The sequence below is a fragment of the Pteropus vampyrus genome, unplaced genomic scaffold (genome assembly GCF_000151845.1).
Source record: "Pteropus vampyrus isolate Shadow unplaced genomic scaffold, Pvam_2.0 Scaffold8, whole genome shotgun sequence".
In the NCBI taxonomy this organism is placed as follows: Eukaryota; Metazoa; Chordata; class Mammalia; order Chiroptera; family Pteropodidae; genus Pteropus; species Pteropus vampyrus.
In genome coordinates, this window is record NW_011888789.1 from 5,305,418 (window position 1) to 5,326,784 (window position 21,367).

The 21,367-nt window shown below is 32.6% G+C and overlaps 1 protein-coding gene and 1 pseudogene across 1 annotated transcript in view; both read left to right on the forward strand.

The window, feature by feature from the left end:
* The window catches only part of TNKS (tankyrase), a 192,203-nt gene that overhangs the window by 82,585 nt on the left and 88,251 nt on the right, over window positions 1–21,367 (forward strand). The gene's annotated exons all lie outside the window — the stretch shown is intronic.
* LOC111729251 lies at window positions 4,725–4,843 on the forward strand (annotated as a pseudogene).

Here is a 21,367-nt window from a genome sequence, read left to right on the forward strand (position 1 = left end):
CCCATTTTCTAATAGCATCCAATCTAGAACAAACCTCTGCCTTCTTAGATGCTCCCCCAAAATCTCCCAACAAAGGTCAAATGCTTTAATAAATTCTTTCTAACATCCCCTTACTGAGCTGCCCCATTGTTCTCCGTGGCATGTGTTCTCCCTCACATTAAGTAACAAACTCAACTTCTTCAACTATAGGTGTGTTTCTGGTAGTTTTGGCTGGAGGGCATTGACACTTTCCTTAAAGATATTTCTTAAGATATAAATTGTGCCCTCAACATTTAGGAGTTGAATGCTTTGTTAACTTTTTGTATATATATTTTAAAGTCAGCATGTTTATTAGCACTTACATTTCAGATATTTTGATAGTTGATAAGTATATGAGGATAAATGTGGCACTGTACTCTGGGAAATTTCAAACTGAGCAATTGATATTTTTTCATGTAATAACACCAGTGAGTCTGATTTATTTATAAATCTCTTTCCTTTATAGATTGTACTCATTTTTACCATATTTAAACTGAAGGCAAAAGAAATGTTTGAGAATTTGATAATTTTGTATAGGGTACAGAATTCTGGTTACCTTTACCTAATACCTTGACAAGGGCTAAATTTTTAGGATTTATTCACATAAACTCTTGTGCCACAGAGTATTCATAACATTATAAAGTAACCTCTTTCTGAGAGAGAAAAAGAGAGTGGGAGAGGAGACATTTATTTTGTAACTCAGTCATAATAATTTACACAGAACCACCTAGTGGTCAGTTATGATGATATGATGATAAATTATGTGCCTTATGCCTTTCTTAAAGGAGTTTCTGGAATTACTGTTAGTTCCAACACATGCCCCAGGATATATCTATCTCCATAAGCCATTTTCTGTAAGATGTGAAAGTTTCTCAATTCCGCCCATGTCATGAAAACGATAGATCTTCATCTTACACAAAGCAGAGAATGAATCTTAAAAAGCATTTCTTAGTTTCACTCCTCAACAAATAACTTTGCCAAATCTTCTTATATTCCAAGGCAAATCACTGGACCCTTGGGATTTAAAATTTTTACTCTTCCAGCAGCTACTGATAATTCTTTACAAGCTTGAGGTAAAAGTGTTTAACTTAAATCTTTTGAAGTTATCAAGATGAGAAAACATTAAGCTATCAAGAATCTGAAAGTAGTTTGCTGAAATTTCATTGTAACTCACTCTTAGGTAGTCTTTATCACCATTCTTTGATAATTATTTGCAGAAGCCATTATACAAAATGGTGGGTTCTATCAATTAAGCCACATTTACTCAAAATGAATGCGTAATATTTTTTGCTAATACAGAATGAGAGATTATGTTAAAGGAAGAATCATTTTCAGTATTTAAACAATGCTAGCTACCCTTAAATATAGTTTTCTCTAAAATATATGGTGATTATTACATGATCACAAATTCAAATTGTGAATTTATTTGAAACAATCGCCTATTTTTGTCATAGTAGGATTTCCACACGCATAATTTAAATTTTGTTTGTGTCTCCATGCTCTTTGGGCTTGTGAAAAAATAATCTGAGGTGATGATAGATAGGCCAGAATAACATTATCCTTTATTAACATGACCGGCCATGAACTATCTAGGCGTAATTTGTCAGACTATTCTTGTATATATAAAATAAGTTTTTTGATGTTATCCTTGAAGTAAGACTCAGTTTAATTTAGTTTAAAATATTGAAGGCATTTTTTTTTTTTTTTTTGATTTTAATTTTCTCAAGTTTTCTGGGGATAGTTTAATTCTCTACTTAAAATGAATAATAGTACCTTTAGTTAAAATTCGTTAACTCTTTCTAGCATATAAACCTTGGCTTATAACTGCAAAAGAAATTGTAAATAAATGTATATATATTTATATACCTTTGGAAGATTTACCATAATAGCAGCCTGACTGAAAGTATATAAGTACTATACTCCCATAATAGTAACAAAAGGTTAATATTTTATCTATTTTTATATAAATTTTAAGTCAGTGAAAGGAAAACAAAGATTGAGTAAAAACTAAAATTTGCTTTATTAAAATGATATGAGAAATTATTCAGATAGGTTTGCATTTTACTCATATTTCGAAGTCATATATAGAATCTTGAGAAGTCAGTTTTTATTAAAAATTTATTCATTAAGACATAGTCTTGAAAAGAAGTAGAAATTTGGGGTGATACCACATCACACCCATTAGGATGGCTGCTATTAATATATTAAAAAACAAAAAACAAAAAACCAGATACTGGTGAGGATGTGGAGAAGTTGCAACCCTTGTGCACTACTGGTGGGAATGTAAAGTGATGTGGCTGCTATGGAAAACAGTATGGAGGTTTCTCAAAAAGAAAATAGAATTACTATGATCCAGCAATTCAGTTTCTGGGTATATATTCAGAAGAATTGAAAGCAGAGACTCCATAGATGGGGTAAAGAGGGTCAAATGTAGGGGTATAGGAGAAGAGTGAAGTGGGTAAAGGGGATCAAATATATGGTAGCTGAAGGAAACTGGACTTTGGGTGGTAAACACACAATAGAATATACAGATGTCAAATGATAATATACACCTGAAAATTATATAATTGTATTAACCAGTATTACCTCAATAAACTTAAAAAAAGAAAGAAAATTGATATATGTGGCAAAAAAGAAAAAAAGAAAGCAGAGACTCAAAGATATTTGTACACTCATGTTCATAGTAGTATTATTCGTAATAGGCAAAGATGGAAGCAACTCATGTGCCCATTGAGAGATAAATGGATAAACAAATGTGGTATGTACATAAATGGAATTTTATTCAGTCTTATAAAGGCTCACCACTTATAATTAGTCCAGTATTTTCCTGGAGAGAGGAAAATAAGTTCTTTGCATAACATGAATGGCTGTATGTTTGATTAGTTTATTGATTGCCATTAAAAATTTTTTCTTCCCAGAGTAATTCAATTAGATAAATTCTAAAAAGCTAACAAGTTAGATAGCAAACCAAGTTTGTACTGGAAAGTACATTTATATATATGATTATATTTTTGACTGAATTAAAAGCATAACATTTTCAGCAATTTCAAGTTGCCACATCAAATTTTATATTTATCCGGATTTACTTATAATGCAATTTTCTAACTCTATATCCTAGTCCTATCTTCTTGTTTGTTTTTTTTTCCAGGAATTTCCTGTGTAACATGTGAGGCTTTCATTCTTAGTTCTAAGCTTAGATGAAATAGATGCCTCTGTTGTAACAGAGCTTCGTGTAGATGAGACATTCTTTTTAAGAAATATGTAACTCCAGGGTGGGAAAGTGAAATAGGTATTCCTTTTTTTTTTTTTTTTTAATGAAATAGAGATATAAGAATGAATAAAATATAAAATATGCTGCCTGAGTTCTAGGAGTTCAAGTTAGGCAAGGAAGACAAACCTACAAATGATTTTTCATATACTGTAGAATGTGTTACGGAGCACAGAGGAAGGAACTCAGAATTTACTGCACTTGATTGTTCTCTATCTACTTTGAGGCTTAGTATGTTCTAACATTTTTGTGTGTTTTTCTATTTAGAATATTTTGTTTTTCTGTAGTTTTGCTCAACAGTGTCAAAGAATATTGCCTTATATGATCTTATTCAATTTCACTCTCCAGTTGATTCTAGGTCATGTAAAAGCTTGGCACAAAATAAATGCAATAAACAAACTTGGCAAAGGGGAAAAAATACAGTTCTTCTCTGGCTTGTTCTCAGCCACAATAGTATCATTCTACCAAATAGATAGTATTTTGTTCTCTATCCATGAGGAAGCAACAAGTGATCAGAATCACGCAAAACTTGAACACAGAAAATTACTGTTTAGAATGGGGATAAAAGTGTGTTTGCCTTTGTGTGCACACTGGTTTGCTAGTTTGTTTTTTTTTTAATTAAAGATTATAACTATGGAACCTTTTCCTGAAAAAGCAAATAGATAGTAACTTACTTATCTTGAGTTCCAAAATTACTCTTTCTTTAATTTTCCTAAGGTATTAATTAATATCTTGTTACTAATGAAGAAGAAAGAAGAAAGGAAAGGGGAATAGATATCTCCCAATCTGCAAATCATAGATTTCTGTACTTTATTTAGTATTTACTCTAGATAGTATACTAGAGGTAAATACACTTACAAATGCGTGCGCGCATGCACGCACGTGCACACACACACACACACACACACACACATACACGCGCGCGCAGATGTAGGTAATCGGTGACAAGCAGAACCGATCCTGAAGCCAAGCTGGTGATGTCATTATTAAGAAAGCAACAGTTAACTTGGAAGAAAGATATGTGGGTTACTTTTATAGCTTTTGGTATTGCCTTGTAAAGAAACATTGTTTTATGTGGCCTTGTCCATGTCTTGTTGGAAATAGTTTTATTTTTACTTAATCTCAAACCTCATGCTTTTAAATACTGACTACTTATGTGCATGTTAACCTTCAGTCAAGTTTCATAAGAATTGCTGCATCACAGGGTTGGTACATTTCTATGGTAGATGGATAAAAATATGCCCAAGTCCATTTCATTTTATAAAATCTATGTATAATTTAAAGTAAATCTAAAGTTAAAAATTAACAAAAAATAAAATTTATAAAATATAGTAAATTTATATTTTTCATTATGGCTTATCATAATTGACACATGGATATAGTTACAAGTCTGCTACAAGTCAATAGGTCAGCAACTAGGATATTAAGAAATATCAGGGTCTACGGCCATGCTACCCTGAACAAGCCGGATCCTATCTGATCTCGGAAGCTAAGCAGGGTCGAGCCTGGTTAGTACTTGGATGGGAGACCACCTAGGAAGACCAGGTGCTGTAGGCATAAAAAAAATAAGGGATTGTAAACTGACAAGGTCCTTGCAATCTGTGAGGTCAACCAAGGGTTGCCTCGCCTAAAAAAAAAAAAAGTAAAAAAAAAAATAAAAGAAATGTCAGATGTCTGTATGATAGGAACTTATTACTATCACATACATTTTTCTTTTTGAATGAGGTTTTCTTTCTAATGAGGAAAAAGAAATTTACTCCTTGTAAGGTTCCATTAGTCTCAATAAGGTTCTATCTCTTTTGGTATAGAGAAAGGAAAATTCATCCACATAGTTTTTCTAATTATGAATAGCTTTCTCTTTTTCTTGGAAATTATTTTAAACTCCCTATTTTCTCACTATTTTATTAATGTGGTACATTGGTTTCTATTCTTACAACATTCCTGGGACCCAGCAAAAATTTTAGGACAATAAGATCACATAATATAAAAGCTGTTTTATTAAAGGAAAGTTAGTGGGACATGGAAAATCTGTTTTCTCAGATTCTTAAATGTTAGTGTTTTGTTTTGTTTTTTAATTAAAACTCTTACTGATGTTAATGAAAAAGAAGTCCTATCTATGGTGAGCTATAGGGAGAAATAATAATTGTTAGCAAATCAAGAGCTTTAAAATTTGGTAAACATTATCATCACCATTATTATTTTATGTTGTTGGTTTGCTGTGAGTCAAGCATTGTTGGGTGTGAGTCAAGCATTGTTGACCTCAGAACAACTTATAAGATAAGCATTATCTTTCTCATTTTACAATGTAGAACATAAAACTCAGAGGAATGTTAAATAATTTGGTCAAACTCACATGAGTAGATAGTAGCAGACCCAGGATTCATTTAAAATGTCTGACATAAAAGGCGAAGCTCCTTGTTATGACTTAGCAGTGATCCTACGCCAGGCCCAGACCATCTCTCTCCTTAAACATGTACATATACCACCCCACCCCCCTTTTATAGTGAAAGTATTAAAAAACAAAACTGAGTAAATTTGAGGATCTAATTGGATTTATTCAACAATTCATGAATTGAGCAGCACCCCATCTAGCAGATGGAAAGGAGCTCCTAAGAGCTTCACAAATGAAAGGCCTTTGTTAAGCTGAAGGGGGCGGGAAGAGGAAATTTCCAGCAAAGAGTGGATTGTTTCAGGCAAAGTCACCTTTCTGTAAGGAGTGGAAGAGGTCTATTGGGCGAATCTCCCTAGTGCCAACCAGATATTCTAGATTGATTGGTTAAAGGTTACGTTTCTGCAAAGGGCTAAAACTGTATTAAGTCTTGGTTTGGAGATGTGGGCTTAGCACAAGTGACTCCATTTTGGGCCTGTTGTCTCTTTTTAACAAAAGTCATAAAGTTAGTGGAAGAAAAAAGATTAAAGACAGTAGTAATATATAATCTTGACTCCAATTAGAGCTTTTTTGCTTCTCTCATTATAAGTCTGTTCAGTCTTTTTGTCCTCAGTAAGCACATGTAGCCCTGGCAGAGAATCATCATTAACCCATCTTATCTAACATCAAAGATTACTATAAAAATCTCAGACACAAATGTTTTTGCCAGGAAAACTTTGTTCTTGGGTCAAAGGAGGAGGAAAATATATATACATAAATTATTTCTGAGTGAGGTACTTACATAATGTGTTTTAAAGGACCTCGTGAATTACATAAAAATAAATGTGAACATCATTTTTTAAAAAAACAATATGAAGCAAATAGACTTGCATTAAATCATATCAGTGTTAAATTATTTGGAATCTACTTAAGGCCATGTTTTTAAAAAGTGGGTTGGAGGCTTCAGCTGCTGAAGATCGATTTGAATTTGATAGTTTCTTTAAAGATGAAGTGGGAGGAAGTTAAAGGGAATATAACAGAGCACATTGTAAACACTCATGAATCAAATTACTGTTATTTAACTGACAAAGTTTGTTAGTTACTAACCACATAAAGGCAAGATATATTGGACATCGGGGCCGGATCCAAGGACTCAAACTATATGGTGTATCTGACGGTTTCTCTCTCTCTAACCTACCCACCTTCTTTTTGCCCCACTTTTTGAGCGTTCCTCTGCCCACTCTCTGCTCTTTTCTCCTCACTTTTATAGCTTCTCCCTCCTGCCTTCTTCCTGTTCTTTTTCTTTGTTTTCTCTGTACTTTCTTCCTCCCCTACCCTCACTGCCCAGTGACTTCAGCCTCTCTGTCTTTATTTTCTATCTGTGTGTTTGTGTTTTCTTGGACTCTTCATATACTGAGGAACATGGCTGTTGGTAACTCTGGGGCCACAATGCTGTAGCTCTTATTATTATTCTAATGTTAAAAAGAGTGGCTGTTTCTCAATTGTATAGTAGAAAGACTCAAGGAAGAACTCTGAGCTGCTTGAGTCATGTATCTATACCTGGATCAACCACTGGTCTGTGGCTGGAATATGATGATTGGTGAAGGGTGGAGCAGGGCTCTGTGATTGGGAACTCTACAGAGTCAGAATCATAGCAAAGGAGGAGAGCAATTCTTCCAGCACAAGTCAGCGTTTCCAGAAGGATGTAACAGGTATTTGGGCAGACAAATTAACATGTCTAGTGTACTTTTCTACTTGGATTTATGTTTTTTCCTAGTTCTAAGCTAATACTAATAGCTAAAGATACAATATTCCTTATGTAAAAACATGGTTTTACAAAAAACTTAAATTTTAATTCCTTTGCAGTTGAAAAGAGGTCTGAATGTGGTTCCTCAGAATTTCACTGCAGTCTTTCTTTCAGACTACACAAACATGTTTTTGTTGACAAAGAATGTTTTTTATAGTATTGCTAAAGTAGAGTTTTCTTTAGATGTTCGCCATATTTTTTTAAAGCAGTTTATTCCAAAAAAAGATCATGCCAGGTAGAATTCTATTTGTTGTTTTACAGTCTATGACCCTAGGTATTAAATTTCACATGCCTTATTGAAGAAAATTCTTTATTTCTAGCAGCTTCTAGAATACCTTAGAAAATGTAACAAATCTATTTTTCATTTATAGAGGAGAGGTATTTAAGAGGCAGCATTTCTTAGGATTAAAAATCCTCTCATCTGCCATATACCTGCTATGATAAGCACAATAATGTGCCCCAAGAGATGTCCACATATTAATCTCTAGAACCTGTGAATGTTACCTTATAGGGTAAAAGGAACTTTGCAGATGTGATTAAATTAAAGATCTTGAGATGGGGAGATTATTTTTACATTATCTGGGTAGGCTCAATATAACCACAAGGGTCCTTATAGGAAGGATGAAAGAGAGGCAGTCAGAGAAAGAGATGTGACGTGGAAGTACAGGTCATAGTAATGTGAGGCCACAAGCCAAGGAATGTTGGTACCCTTTAGAAGCTAGAAAAAGTAAGGAAATGGATTCCCTCCTAGAGCCTCCAGAAGAAGCGTGGCCCTGCCGATCCATTTTAGACTTCTGACCTCCAGAATTGTAAGATGATAAATTCATGTTTAAACCATTAAGTTTCTAGTAATTTGTTATAACAACACAAGGAAACTAAACATTAACTGTGTTACCTATTACTCAGTTTTCTCATCTGTAAAATGGAAGTAATAATAGAACAAAAGCATTATTTGAGGATTAAATGAGTTAATTCAAGGAAAGTGTGTGTCAAATATAAGATTTTATATATAATTTTATATATTAACAGAACTTAGAGACTAATGGTTGGATATAATAAAGAGTAGATAGTAAAGTATGCATGCATATATAATTTAAGTCCAAATTTTTTATAATTAACAAGTGTACAGCTGTAACGTAAAAGTCACACATGTAATCATAGATCTGAGAGACCTTAGATTTAGAGATTACCAAATCTAATGCATTATCACATAAAGATTCTATACTATATTTTTATGAGGCATTTCTGTGCTTTATCCCTGTGAGCTCTCTGCCATAATCAGTCTGTTGTGGAATAAAAATGGTTAGAAATATTTCTCCCATTTATTATGCCAAATACAGTAACTTTTTTGGGGCAGGAGGGACTTCCTTATATATAGCTAAGCATTTTTCTTCTTGAGAGCCTCCTTGAAAATGCTGACAGTAGTAGTTAGGACCCTTCCTATAATTTATCTTTACCTTTTATACTGTTGGATAAATAAACCCCTCCTTTTTTTGTAAATTAGTCACATTGATTCATTGAGCTTCCTGTCAAACCAACTTCAGAGTAGTTTAATCTGAGCCAGTCAAATCAATTTTTAGTCTTTCTTGATGTATATTTGAAAGTTGACGTTTTTAAACTCTAATAGCAGGATATTATATTATTTATTCTCATTCTTCATGTTCCTCTGTTAACACTCATCATCGGTTGCCATCATTTTGTATCCTAAACTCAGGTTCCTCAAGATCAGATTTTGTTCATTCATGTCATCTAGATATCCAGCTGTTCCCCCCCCACACACACACACTTTTTTTTTAAAATTCCCATTTCTTTTAAGTTAATCAGCAAGAAGAAATGATGTATTTACCAAGTCTTTTGGTCCTTTGCTCAGGACTTCATAGTCACTAGACATGGCCTATATTTCTTTTAGTAAAGTTGTTTGTCTTTCCAAGGTTCAGTAAAAGTGATTACTGTGTGTTTTTGACATATTATCTAAGCATACTTTCAGTCACTTCTTGTCATATGCATTTGAGTGAGGTAGCCTTGTAGAAAGTTTGCGCTACCTCTATGAGTCATCATTAACCATCACTGGTCTCTTTCTCTGCATACTGTAGCACGTTTCAAGGGTTCTTCAGTCCTTAATACCTTTGAATTCTCATCATTATTGCATGCGTCTTTAAAAGCCTTGGATTACCTACTGAGAAAAGCCTTATTTTTGCATTATTTTGCTTAGTACTTCTAATGTTTTACTCACCTCTAATCTTCTGTCTACCTCACAAACTTTATTGTTGGATTCTTTTCTCTTTCTAACCTCATTCCTACCTCTACATTACTACTCTCCTTCTCTCCTGCTTATCTCCTCTTCCCTCTCCTCTTCCCTTTTCTTCTCTCTCCTACTCATCACTCTACCTTACCAAATAACTGTCCAGAAGTCATGCTTCAAATCTCAGAAGTTCCTTATACCTAGAAGAGCCTTTTGTTTTTTTATCTCACTCAGAGAGACTTTGCTTCTGTTTTAGTGACATTGTTACTGTTTAGTGACATTTGCTTCTGTTTTAGTGACATTGTTTACTAAGTTTGTGACCTTTCAGTACATGGTAGTTCAGATGTGTACTGTCTTCCAATACAGTAGCCACTAGCTATTGAAGACATGAAATGGGCCTAGTGCCACATTTGAAATGATAATATTTTAGATATATTGAGTTAAATAAAATTTATTATTAAAATCACTGTCTTGTGTTTCCTTACTTTTAAAACATGGCTACTAGAAGATTTTTAATTAAATATGTGCCTTGCATTATATTTCTACTGGACAGCATTTTTAGATACCGTAAATTAAAAGGAAATGCATAAAGAGATTAATACAAAGGAAAAGAGAAAATGAATTATACATTAAAAAAATAAAATGCATAGCAGTGTGCAGCCATTTTGGACAGATGTAACTGACCCTGCACATATTTACAGGCCCAGAAATCATGGCTCTATTCACAATCTGCTGGAGGTTTATAAAATTGGCCCTGATTTGTCAAGGTGAAATTATGTGGAATAATCTATATTTGAATGCATAGAAATGTATAATATATTCTAGAAAGAAATTAAATCAAGAACAGAGGAATTAAATGCTAAATTAGAAGTTATGTTGAAGACTTGGTTATCTAGAGTGATTTAGTTCTTGAGTGTTCCAAGAGAGTTAATTTTTATGGTAGCACCTTTTTAATAAGGCTAAGTGATAATATGAAGGTAGTTGATATATTCATGGGAGGAAAATAAGTCCATCAAAGAGTAGAAATACTGAAATATTCAAAAATACATTTTTTCCTTCATAAATGTTTAATATTTGATGTGAAGTATTTATATTAAAATCATTATTTCAAAAAGAATATTTTAAAACTAGTATACAAGTTTATCTTTTTATTCAAGAAACTTTTGTGTGCAGAACCTGCAATCTGTCTTTGCTCATCTGTATTTTAAAGTGGTAGTAAATGTGTCTTATAGGTAAATTCTAAGTAAAGTTATGGATAGTACAAAACTATAACCTAACCCTGGAAAAAAATCAAACTAATGTTACCATCATTGTCTGAACATCATGGCAAGGTTGTATGCATGAAGCGATGTATATCTCCGGTTAATCCAAGTAGCTTTCTGAAAAATAAGAGGTCCCAGGTTTTGCCACCCCTCAAAAATAATAAAAAATAAAAATAAGAGGAACAAGAAAGTTATGAATTATTATCTACCAAAAAATAATATCAAGCACTGAAAATTACATAAATCTAATTTCTGCCCTTTAAGAAATAATAACTAGGTAGACAGACTTATATTAACACACACAAAAAAAGCAAGAGTGTTGACTCACATTTTATTATTAATATGATTGTCTTACACATGTTTTTGATGGAAATGTCACTGCCCTATTTTGCTAGGTAGGTATTTAAATAAGAAAGAACTAGACAATACAACTGATACTAAGGGGACAGGATTAAATATATTTCATATAAGAAAATTAAAATGTTCAGTTGACATGTGGCTTCATTCCCTCCCTACATAGGGGACTGTTTCTCAATAAGATAATTTTTAAATTATCTGAAATTGAATATCTCCTACTTCTATTTTTCCTGTTTGCCACTTCAAATAAAAATATTTTCCTATCTTACATTTAGACAGACGTGAAATAGTTTCCTAAAGCAAAATACCACAAATAACTTTTCAGAAAATACAAATATGTGTTCATTTCCTCAACTTCAAAATCTTTCCTTCATATTTTTCTAAAATAATAAGTATCCTCCTTATCCTCTTCTCAACAAAATAAGGAAGGTAAATAAAAGTATAAGAAGTTAAAACTCAAAGTAATCGCAATAGCACAGTAGCCCATTGTATTAACTTTATAATTAAAAAAATGGTTAAGTAAATTTGTTAAGTGAATGTTCAACTGTATTGGATTTTTTTAAAGCTAACATTATGCTCAAGAAAGGAGCAAACTGGCTTTCCAGACATTATCGCTCAGTAGCTCTCTTTATGACCTTTTAGATACAGTATTTTCCAAAAATACTTCTCTTGGAGAACATTTTCTTTACTGTAACTGAAACACCTCTTAGCTGAACTGTAAACCCTAAATGTCTGTCTTGAAATTGGCTGTATAAGAATCAAAAATTGTTCAATTTTAACAACTAAATTAATAATTAAATAAACTAGCTATATTATTTAAATGGGTTATTTTAACTTATTGGACATGTCTCAGTGTATTCAGTCTGAACCTGTGGTAATATATCCATTAAGTATAACTTGAATCAACAAAGTGTTGATACATTGATTATGTTCAGAAAGATTATTATTGGTCAAAGTATTAATCTAAGATCTAGATGTAATGTTTAAAATTTTACCGTTAGTTTGTAGATATGTAACATGACATCCCTAGTCACACATAAAGCTGATACACAAATTATAAGCTTTGCTACATTGCGAGCCATTAAACACCTCTCAAGTTGATGTTTTTTCCATTCTCATTGCCACCACCTATGTTCTTTTTCCTCTCACCATCTTCCTACAACAGCTCTGTAACTAATCCCCAATGTTTCCAAACCTTCAGCGAGTTACCAGGTTAAGTTCAGCTTTAATTAGCTTGCTCTCCTGCTAAAAAAAAAAAAAAGAAAGAAACTCCCTCTCTCTGTGCCTTGCAAAATAATGTTCAGTTCTACAACCTAACACTCAAGATCCTTTAAAATATAGACCAAATTTATTTTTTAAAAGTATTATTCATTGTCTTCCATTCCACTTCACTTTCACAACATATACTATAAATTTGACATCATTCACTTTCCCCCAAATATCCCTTGCATCTTTCTGAACTTCTTTATTCATGTCGATAATTATCCAACCTCCAGTCCATCGCACATGTTAAAATCCTGCCTAAAAAATGCGTGGCCAAGCTTATATGTATGTGACTGACTTAATGAAATCACTCCATCTTGTTCCAATTAAAAATACTGTCAAATGGCATAGATTCTTGTCCTAGCTTTGCCATACATAGTTTAAAAATGTTTAGGAGAATTATTTTTACCTCTTCTAGGTTTTGACCAAATCATGTATAAAATAAGGATATCAAACTAAATTTATCTTACCAAGCCTGTTCTAAGACTATATTTAGAATCATTGAGTATAAATCAGAAGTTCTTAAAAAACAAACAAACAACAGGTTCTTAACTTGTGGTAACTTAATAGAATCTAAAAGGTCTATAAAAACTCTAAAACTGTAGGCAAAAAATTGACTTTATGTTCAGATGCTCAGAGTATTTTCTCCCTAGGGAAGGAGTCTAAAGCTGCTCTCATTAGCTCCTTGAAGTGGTGAACGATCCAAAAAAAGGTTAGAAACTATCCTTTCTCTGATCTAAATCTTTTATTTACATAGACACATACAGTGTCCCTGTCTCTCAGTTTCAATGTTAAATATCTAAAAACTTTAAGAATATAGTGTTTAGCTCTATTATCTTCTAAAAGTGGTCCTCAACCACTTTTCCTCAACACACCTGACAGATAATGTTCACATGGGTGATATACTTCCATGAACAACAGTTGTGCACTACAGCCGACTAAATGAATAAGATATTCTGCATTCTAAGGGTTTGGTGCCATTCCTGGTGTGCTAGCTCTAGTTACATCAGTTTTTCTACTGGTTCAAGATTGAGTACATGATACAGTAGTGGTAGCCATATTATGCTGGGTATATTGTATATAGTGAAAATATATTTGTTAAATGAATAAATAGTGTTATTCAAAGGAGAACCAATAAATGAATGGCATTTTTAAAAAACAAGAGTTTGAATGAGAAAGACTATGCCTAGGACAATACAATTAATTGTACTTCACTAATGTTAACCAGCTCTAACCCTGAATAAGAGATTTAGTGATACTTCTGGTAAAATATAAGAAAAAAAATAAGTTAAGCATTTCCAGCAAAGAAGTAAATCATAATTGGTACTTTTCGAGAAGACAAATATTGTAATATTACATCTTTCAGAGACTTTGTTAAACAAGGACAAAATATTCAAATAATAAAAAATCATACCCAGTAATCACAATGAAGACAAGACACTGCTTACATCATTCAAAAAATAGCACTTATACGTCTATGATAGCCTTTGTTTCCTTAATTCCTTACGCTTGTTACAAGAAGCAGAGGTCTGACAGTCTCTAAATAGGTGTCTCACAAAATTCTAGGCCCCTCAGTAGGCTGATGCATTGAGGAGCCAAGCATACTGATAAGAGCAAGGACTGCAAGAAAGTAATTTTCTTTTCACAGATAACAATGTAGTTTCTATAAATCAAAATATGCTTTGTTCATATGTTCTCATAGCTCTGAGATTGCAGATACTGCATGCCAAACGGTTCCTTGAATGAAGAGATCAAATATGTATATTCTCCCTGTTTAAAAAAAAAAAAAATACAAAGGACAGAATAAGTGAGAAATGAAGAACTAAAAGATGTGCAAATAGGGCTAGTTTAGTTGAATTGCCCCTACAAGAGGCAAAGTTGGGATTTTTAGTTGTGAGGTTATGGCAGTACTGTCATATTTCTCAATTGTCAACTTTTTTGTTCTTATTCATTTCTGTAGGTGACATGTCCATACTCCAGAATTAATAATTTTTCATATTTAAAAAGACATGATTTGGCAGTTTCTTTAAAAGTAAAACATACACATACTATATAACTCAGCACTCCCACTTCCAGATATTTGCCTAAGGGAAATGACATATATCCATATAAAATCCTGCATTTTTATAGTCGCTTTATTCATAATCACCAAAAGCTGGTAATGACCCAAATGTCTATCAACTAGTGAATGGATAAGCACAATCAGGTGCACTCATGTAATGGATTACTACCTAATAATCAAAAGGAACAAATACTGATATATCCAGAAACATGAGTAAGTCTCAAAAGCGTTTATATGAAGTAAAGAAGCCATACTCAAAAGTTTACATATTCTGTGATTCTATTTATATGGCATTCTATAAAATGCAAAACTGTAGGGACATAAAATCAACGGTTGGGAATGGGTTAGGGTAGGAGATGGATTATAGAGGAGTCCAGCCTGAGGAACCTTTTTGGGTGATGGAAATGTTCTGTCTTGAGGTAGTGGCCACACAACTGTAGAAGTTGGTTAAAATTAATAGAACCATACATCTGAAAATGTTGAATTTTACTATATGTAAATTAGACTCCAATCAGTAAATAAAATAAGACATAGTACACCTACTATATCTTATAAAACATGCCAGTGGAGTCTGGAGCTGTACCCTATAATCAAAGGTTAATATTTTTGCAATGAATTATGTGATAGCTAGTATGCTAAATAAGTGGGTTGAGTTTTGCTGCCAAATAAGTTTTTAGAGCTTTTTGGATTTTAGATTTGCAAATAAGAAATTGTGGATCGATGACTATAGCAAAACAGTGACTTAATAGAATGAAGAATATAAAACTGTTGGCCTGTTTTTGGATTAATATGGGTTTTCTTTTCCAAACCACTTTTTTTGAAACAAACATTGTGATAGTAAAAACATTATTGTCCCACTTATTCCAGCCCTGGCCAGCCATTAGCACAGGTGGTTGATGGCTTAAGTAATGATGGGCATTTCAAGCACCCAGACTCAATATATGGTGTCGCAATCTACCATGCTTAGAATGAGAACTCCCTTCCTCCTTCCTTCCTTTCTTACTTCCTTACTTGTCTTCTTTTTGATATACCAGGTCTTTTCATCTACAGCATAATCTAAAAGGTCGTTTTCTTTTAAAGTACAGGCACACATTGTAGAATGTCTCATTGGTTAACAACGTCTTATAGGAGTCTCTCTTGGCTTTTAATATCCAACTTTAGAGAATGTATATATCTTGTAATACAACCTTTTTTTTTTTTTTTTTTTTGGCCAGTGTGTATTTATATTTATGTCCCAACTTTTAATACTTACATTTTAACACACAAAAAAACAAATTTCAGCAAAAAAGTCTCGAGTCACATTTCACATATAGTTGAAAGAATGTCAGAAACAGGTATAAATTATTTAAAGCTCGCTAAGTGTCCATAAATGGGATGTGTATCTTAGATGTTGCCGGGCTAAAGGAAGTCTTATTATTGAATGCCAGGAAACTGGTTAACAGTCATTTATTGATTGAATTATATTTTTGCAGAATCTTTGATATATTTCATTGTTATATTGTGTTTTTGAAATGTTTTAGGACATTGGTTTACATTTTGGAATTGACATGTAATGTCATTTTTATCATTTAAATATTTGATATTGGATAATATATTTATATTTGAGAGTTTTTTTCTTCAAAAAAAGTTGCCCTGTAGGGAGTGAGACATCTTCATTTCCCTGAAGAATTGGAAATTCTTCTTAAATAATAATCTTCTTGGTTTATGTCTAGTTTCATACTTAGGTGAACTTTTTTGCTTTAGAAAAAAATCTTATGAACAAAATAGAAATATCTTTAATAAAGATCAGAATTATACAGAAAAAACACTTTCTTCTGAAAGAGCTGTGCTAATTTAGCTTCTAGTTAGAGTGTTACCAAAAATTTAGCATCGTTAACTAAGTAAATAGTGCAGGTTTGGTAAAATTGGTTTACTACCTACCCTATAATTCTCATACTACTTTTTATAATAGGTCAGTGGAGACTTTTTTTTTTCCTTAGAAAAGTTTATGTTTTTTTCTTAAAATCTGTTTAGAGCAACATTAAAATTATCTTAGAAAAAGATCTGAGCAATATAGAGAATCAAATACAGGATCAGAATTTTAGAGCCGAAACTTCAGAGATGATTTAACCCTTCACTATCATTTTCCAAATGACAATAAATTGGAGGCTCCCTGGAGGATAAAATGACTTTCTTGAGGTCACACAAGTGAATCGATGGCAGAACTAGAACTCACTCCAGCTCTTTTGTCATAAAATCTAGTGTTTTTCCTTATATTTCATGCTGATCAAGAAGTTATTTGGTATTTAGTAGAGGAAAAGTTTGGCAGTAACAATGTTAGGAATAAGAATAATATGGAAAGTAGTTTATTGGAGTAAAAGACGACTTCTTAAATCATTAATAAAAACACTCTAGCATGGTCCAAGAAAAGTTTCAGCTGTTCTCACATTTTCTGCCTGTCCAGTGTGGTAGGTGCTAGCCACATGTGCCTATTGAAAACCTGAAATATGGCTGGTGCAACTGAAGAACAGAATTTTTATTTTTTAAACATTCTTTATAATTCACTTAAAAGTAAGTAATGTGAGGAGTTGTGGATACTGTATTGGACAGCACACCTTAGAGGTTATGATGGCATTGTATCACAGGTGATGTTTAATATTAGCTAATGTTGGCTAATTAAAAAGGTCAAAGTTGTAGGAGGCAAAAGAGGGAAAGGATCTCCACCAGGAAAATACTCTGTTCATGCCTAGAATTTGAAAGCCCCAAATTATTCCATGTTTAGAATGGATGTGGAATGTTTAGTCTGACCATAATTCTAGACTTAACAAATGTTATGTACTTTGAAGCAAGTACCAAAATGACTGGGAAGAGTGATAGGATTCAGAAGTTGGGAAAAAAGCATTGAGAACTCTGAAAACTGTAATTTTCTCCTAATTTTCCTGAAACTATTCTTGAAAGATTTCACAGAGAAAAAAAAATAATTTAAGAATTCCGGGATTCATTGTTTATAGTAGAATATATATTTTCAGTTAGTCTGAAAATCGTTTTTGGTAGAAGAGACCTAGTTTTAACTTCTTGAGATTAGATGTTTTCTGGTGTTTTAGTGAAATTCCTTCCACAATTACATAGCTGGTTTAAAATGTTCATATCTATTAGTAAAAACACATGGAATATATCACCCAAATAATATTTTATTCCACATATAGGTTGTCAGTTTAGTTACAAGGATCAGTTCGTCTCTTGTATTTGCTGGCACCTTGATGAAAAAATAGCTGTACGAACATTATCAACTCGTGATAGGACTTAGCACTTGGCAACATAAGGATTCTAAGCCTGGTAACTGAGATTCTTGGTTGAAGTCTCTACATAGCTCTTCCCTTGAGATACCTAAAGCACGAGGAATTAAAGCATGCTATGGGAAATGCAAAATGCATTGACCGTTTAAATAGACTGGGATGGATGTTCTTCATTCCTATTCCCTTGGTCCAAAATATTAAAACAAACTAAAGGTAAACCTTGCATACTTTTTTTTTGCCCGGTGTTTACAAGCTCATATGAAAGCTCCAGTGCTTTAAAATGATTTTGATGTAAATATTTGGCTTGTATTATATAAATATGTTTAACCTATTTAAAGCTAGTTATTGTCATTGTTTTTAAAATTACTTTATTGCTATTGTTTCGTTACTTTTTTCTTTCATTTACATTTTTTCTTCAAGAGTGCAGATTTGTGTTCAAATATTAGCCTTGTGCAGGGCCTGACAGATAGTGAGTAATACTCATGAAACCTTAGACAATTCATTTAACTGCCTTAGCATCAATTGCACTAACTGAAAATGAATATGTTGTGGATGGTTTCTTAGGATAGTAATTCTAAAATTGTGGGTGAGATGACAGGAGAAAGGTGACTTTTAAATTACATCCCTCCTCATGGCATATAACAAGAGATGTTACCGATAGGCATTATTATGCAGGGATTCAAAGTAGAGGACAGAAAGTTGTAATTCTTTTTTAGCTCCTTATTGCTTTAAGAATTTGTGATTCCGTGTTCATAATCTTCCTATGCTATTCCATCTTAACAAACCAAATGAACCCAATTTTACAAAATTGATTTTACTTTCATCCTGTCAGTTGCTGAAGAGGCAAAGTTCCTCAAAATCTTAAAGTAGAGATTAAGTTAATAATCATGACTTTTGTTTATTGATGTAGGTGTTCTTCATTTTTATTCAAAAAGTAATTTTGTCTGCTAACTGCCTCAGAGAAATACAAAGGCGAGCTTCTTTTTAACTTTTATCTTTAACCTTTCTGATAACATACCTCTTTAACACATTGACTCGTACCCCCACCAAAGTGTGTGCACAATGTGTGTGTTTTTGTGTATTTATTTTTATACGTATTTTATATTTAGTTCACTAATAAAAACAATTCAGGCTTTGGAAAGTAAACTTTAGGCTTGCTTATTTTTTTATGCCACTTATCTTATTCTAATCAAAGAAAAATATTTTAAGACATCCATTTTCTCCAGTCCTGGCTGCTATTTTCTTGACTATAATTGCCTAGTTTCCTTTCTAGCTGATCTATTGCTAGACTTTATCTGGATGTTATTAAAGAATATAAATGCTCCATAGAGCACTGTAGTCTCAGCCAAAATATTTTCAGATTCTCAACTAAAATGAAACAGAACCGGTGGTTTAGCTGTTAAGTAAGTAGCTCAAATTTGTTGTCAGAGTGTGTAAGGAACTCTGAATTCATTATGTTAGTTCCTGCGATGTAGCATTTGAAAAATAGCTTTGGCTGTTTATGGATTGTGGTCCTTGGGCACCAGATAGTGGATGTTGGAATGTATTGCAGAAAAGCTGATTAAAATACTAGGGTCTCTAACGGTATGAGGAGAAAGCCATTTGTAATACCTGTGTCTGACGCTCGGATGCACTTAAGTGTTTCCTTTTGAAAGCTTTGGTTTATTATCATTGTATCCATGAGAGAATAACAACAACAACAACAAAAAAGTGCCTTTTGGAAAAAACATCAATATACTGTTCTTGATGAGAAGTTTATGTAGGTAGACTGATTCGAACTTCGAAGATCCCAAATAGTTTGCAGTTTTATTACCTAGCTTATTGGAGTTGTGTTTCACTATGACTTAGATTTCAATGGTAGCTACTTTCAGTTCCCAATTTTAATGTTTTTACTATATATTAGGGAATTTATACTTACTCCAAAATATAAACTATGTCAGTTCATTGTCCCATCTATCCTCTCCCTTTGCCCTGCACTGCTTTCCTTCCCAGCAAAAGTTCACTAGCGTAGAGCATGGAAATATTTTACATAATCACAAAAATTAATAGATCTTTAAATATATTTTGTAAAAATTTTTTAATATTTCCTCATTGTTTTCAAAATAATGTTCAAATTTCTTAGAGAGCTATTCATGATCTTTCTAATTCTTCTCTTCTTGATTCTTACCCATTCCCCTGCATGAGTCCTTTGCTTCAGGTTTACAGAGCAATTGTTTCCCTTCTCATTTCTTTTACTTTGGTTTATTCCTTCTCCCCGACCCTTCTCCACCTGAGGATCACCTCTTCTTCCTTCAAAACTCTGTACAGGTTTCCCCTGTTCCGGGAAGCCTTTCTTGAACTATAAAACCCTGCCTCTTATTAATCCCATTTAAACTGGCTTTTAAGCTCTTGATAACATTTCATAAGATTCTTTTCATCCTCTACTGTAATCATTTGTTTGTCTGTCTCATTTAATAGACTAATATTCCTTAAGTTCAAAGATGATAGTGTCTTTTTGGTTTTGAATCTGAAAGATAGATCTTTCAAATAAATGTTCATTACCTGACCGAATGAATGACTTTTATAAACAATTCCATAATTTGACTTTGCTCTTGATATTTAAGATATTTGAAGGTATGGGTTTTGTCATTTTCGTCACAGAAGCTTTATATGTTGACTCACTAACTTTCATATTGCCAACTAAAATGTTTACTAAAAATAGGTCTTTGGCTTTGGGAAGTAGAGGACTTTATTGGCTAGGGGATATAATATAAATCTTAAACTGTTAACAGTTAAAGATTCTGGGATACAATATGTGGGAAATTGGAAAGACCAACTCTTATACCATGAATCATACATTCTAGCTTATCCATGTATATTGTTGAGCCTGTGACTTTATTAGTATGTAAAATTTCCTTAGGAGAGAGTAGATATTTAACAACTTTTTTTATTTAAAAATAACTTTACAGTTTTTAGATTTTAATGTAATCTTAATCTGAGAAGCAAGACAAAGTTTAAACTAAAAAGGATATTTGCTAATGATGGGTTATAGAACTTAAACATATGCTTGATGGTCTTGAGGTGTCTTTAGTATTTGCATCAATATTTTGCATTCTGTAGTAAAATAGAAAAAAATACAAAGAAATCCATATTTACAAATAAGATTTTAAAAAATAATATAAGCTTTTCTTAGTAGAATTAAAACATTTTCATTTAGTCTTTTAGTGTACTTAATATTTACTTTCACATAATCATTTGCTTAGATATTTTGTGTAATTATTTCTTTAATGATATTATAGCCAACTGAATCTGTGTATTATAGCTGAATCACAGTCCTGGCTATTCTTTTTATCTATTGCATGTACAAATGCTGTTATTATTAAAATTCCTTATTCTTCAGTTGAGCTTACAAAAAAAACTTGTTTATTAGATCTTGAATACCCTAAGAAATTAGTATTGAAGATTT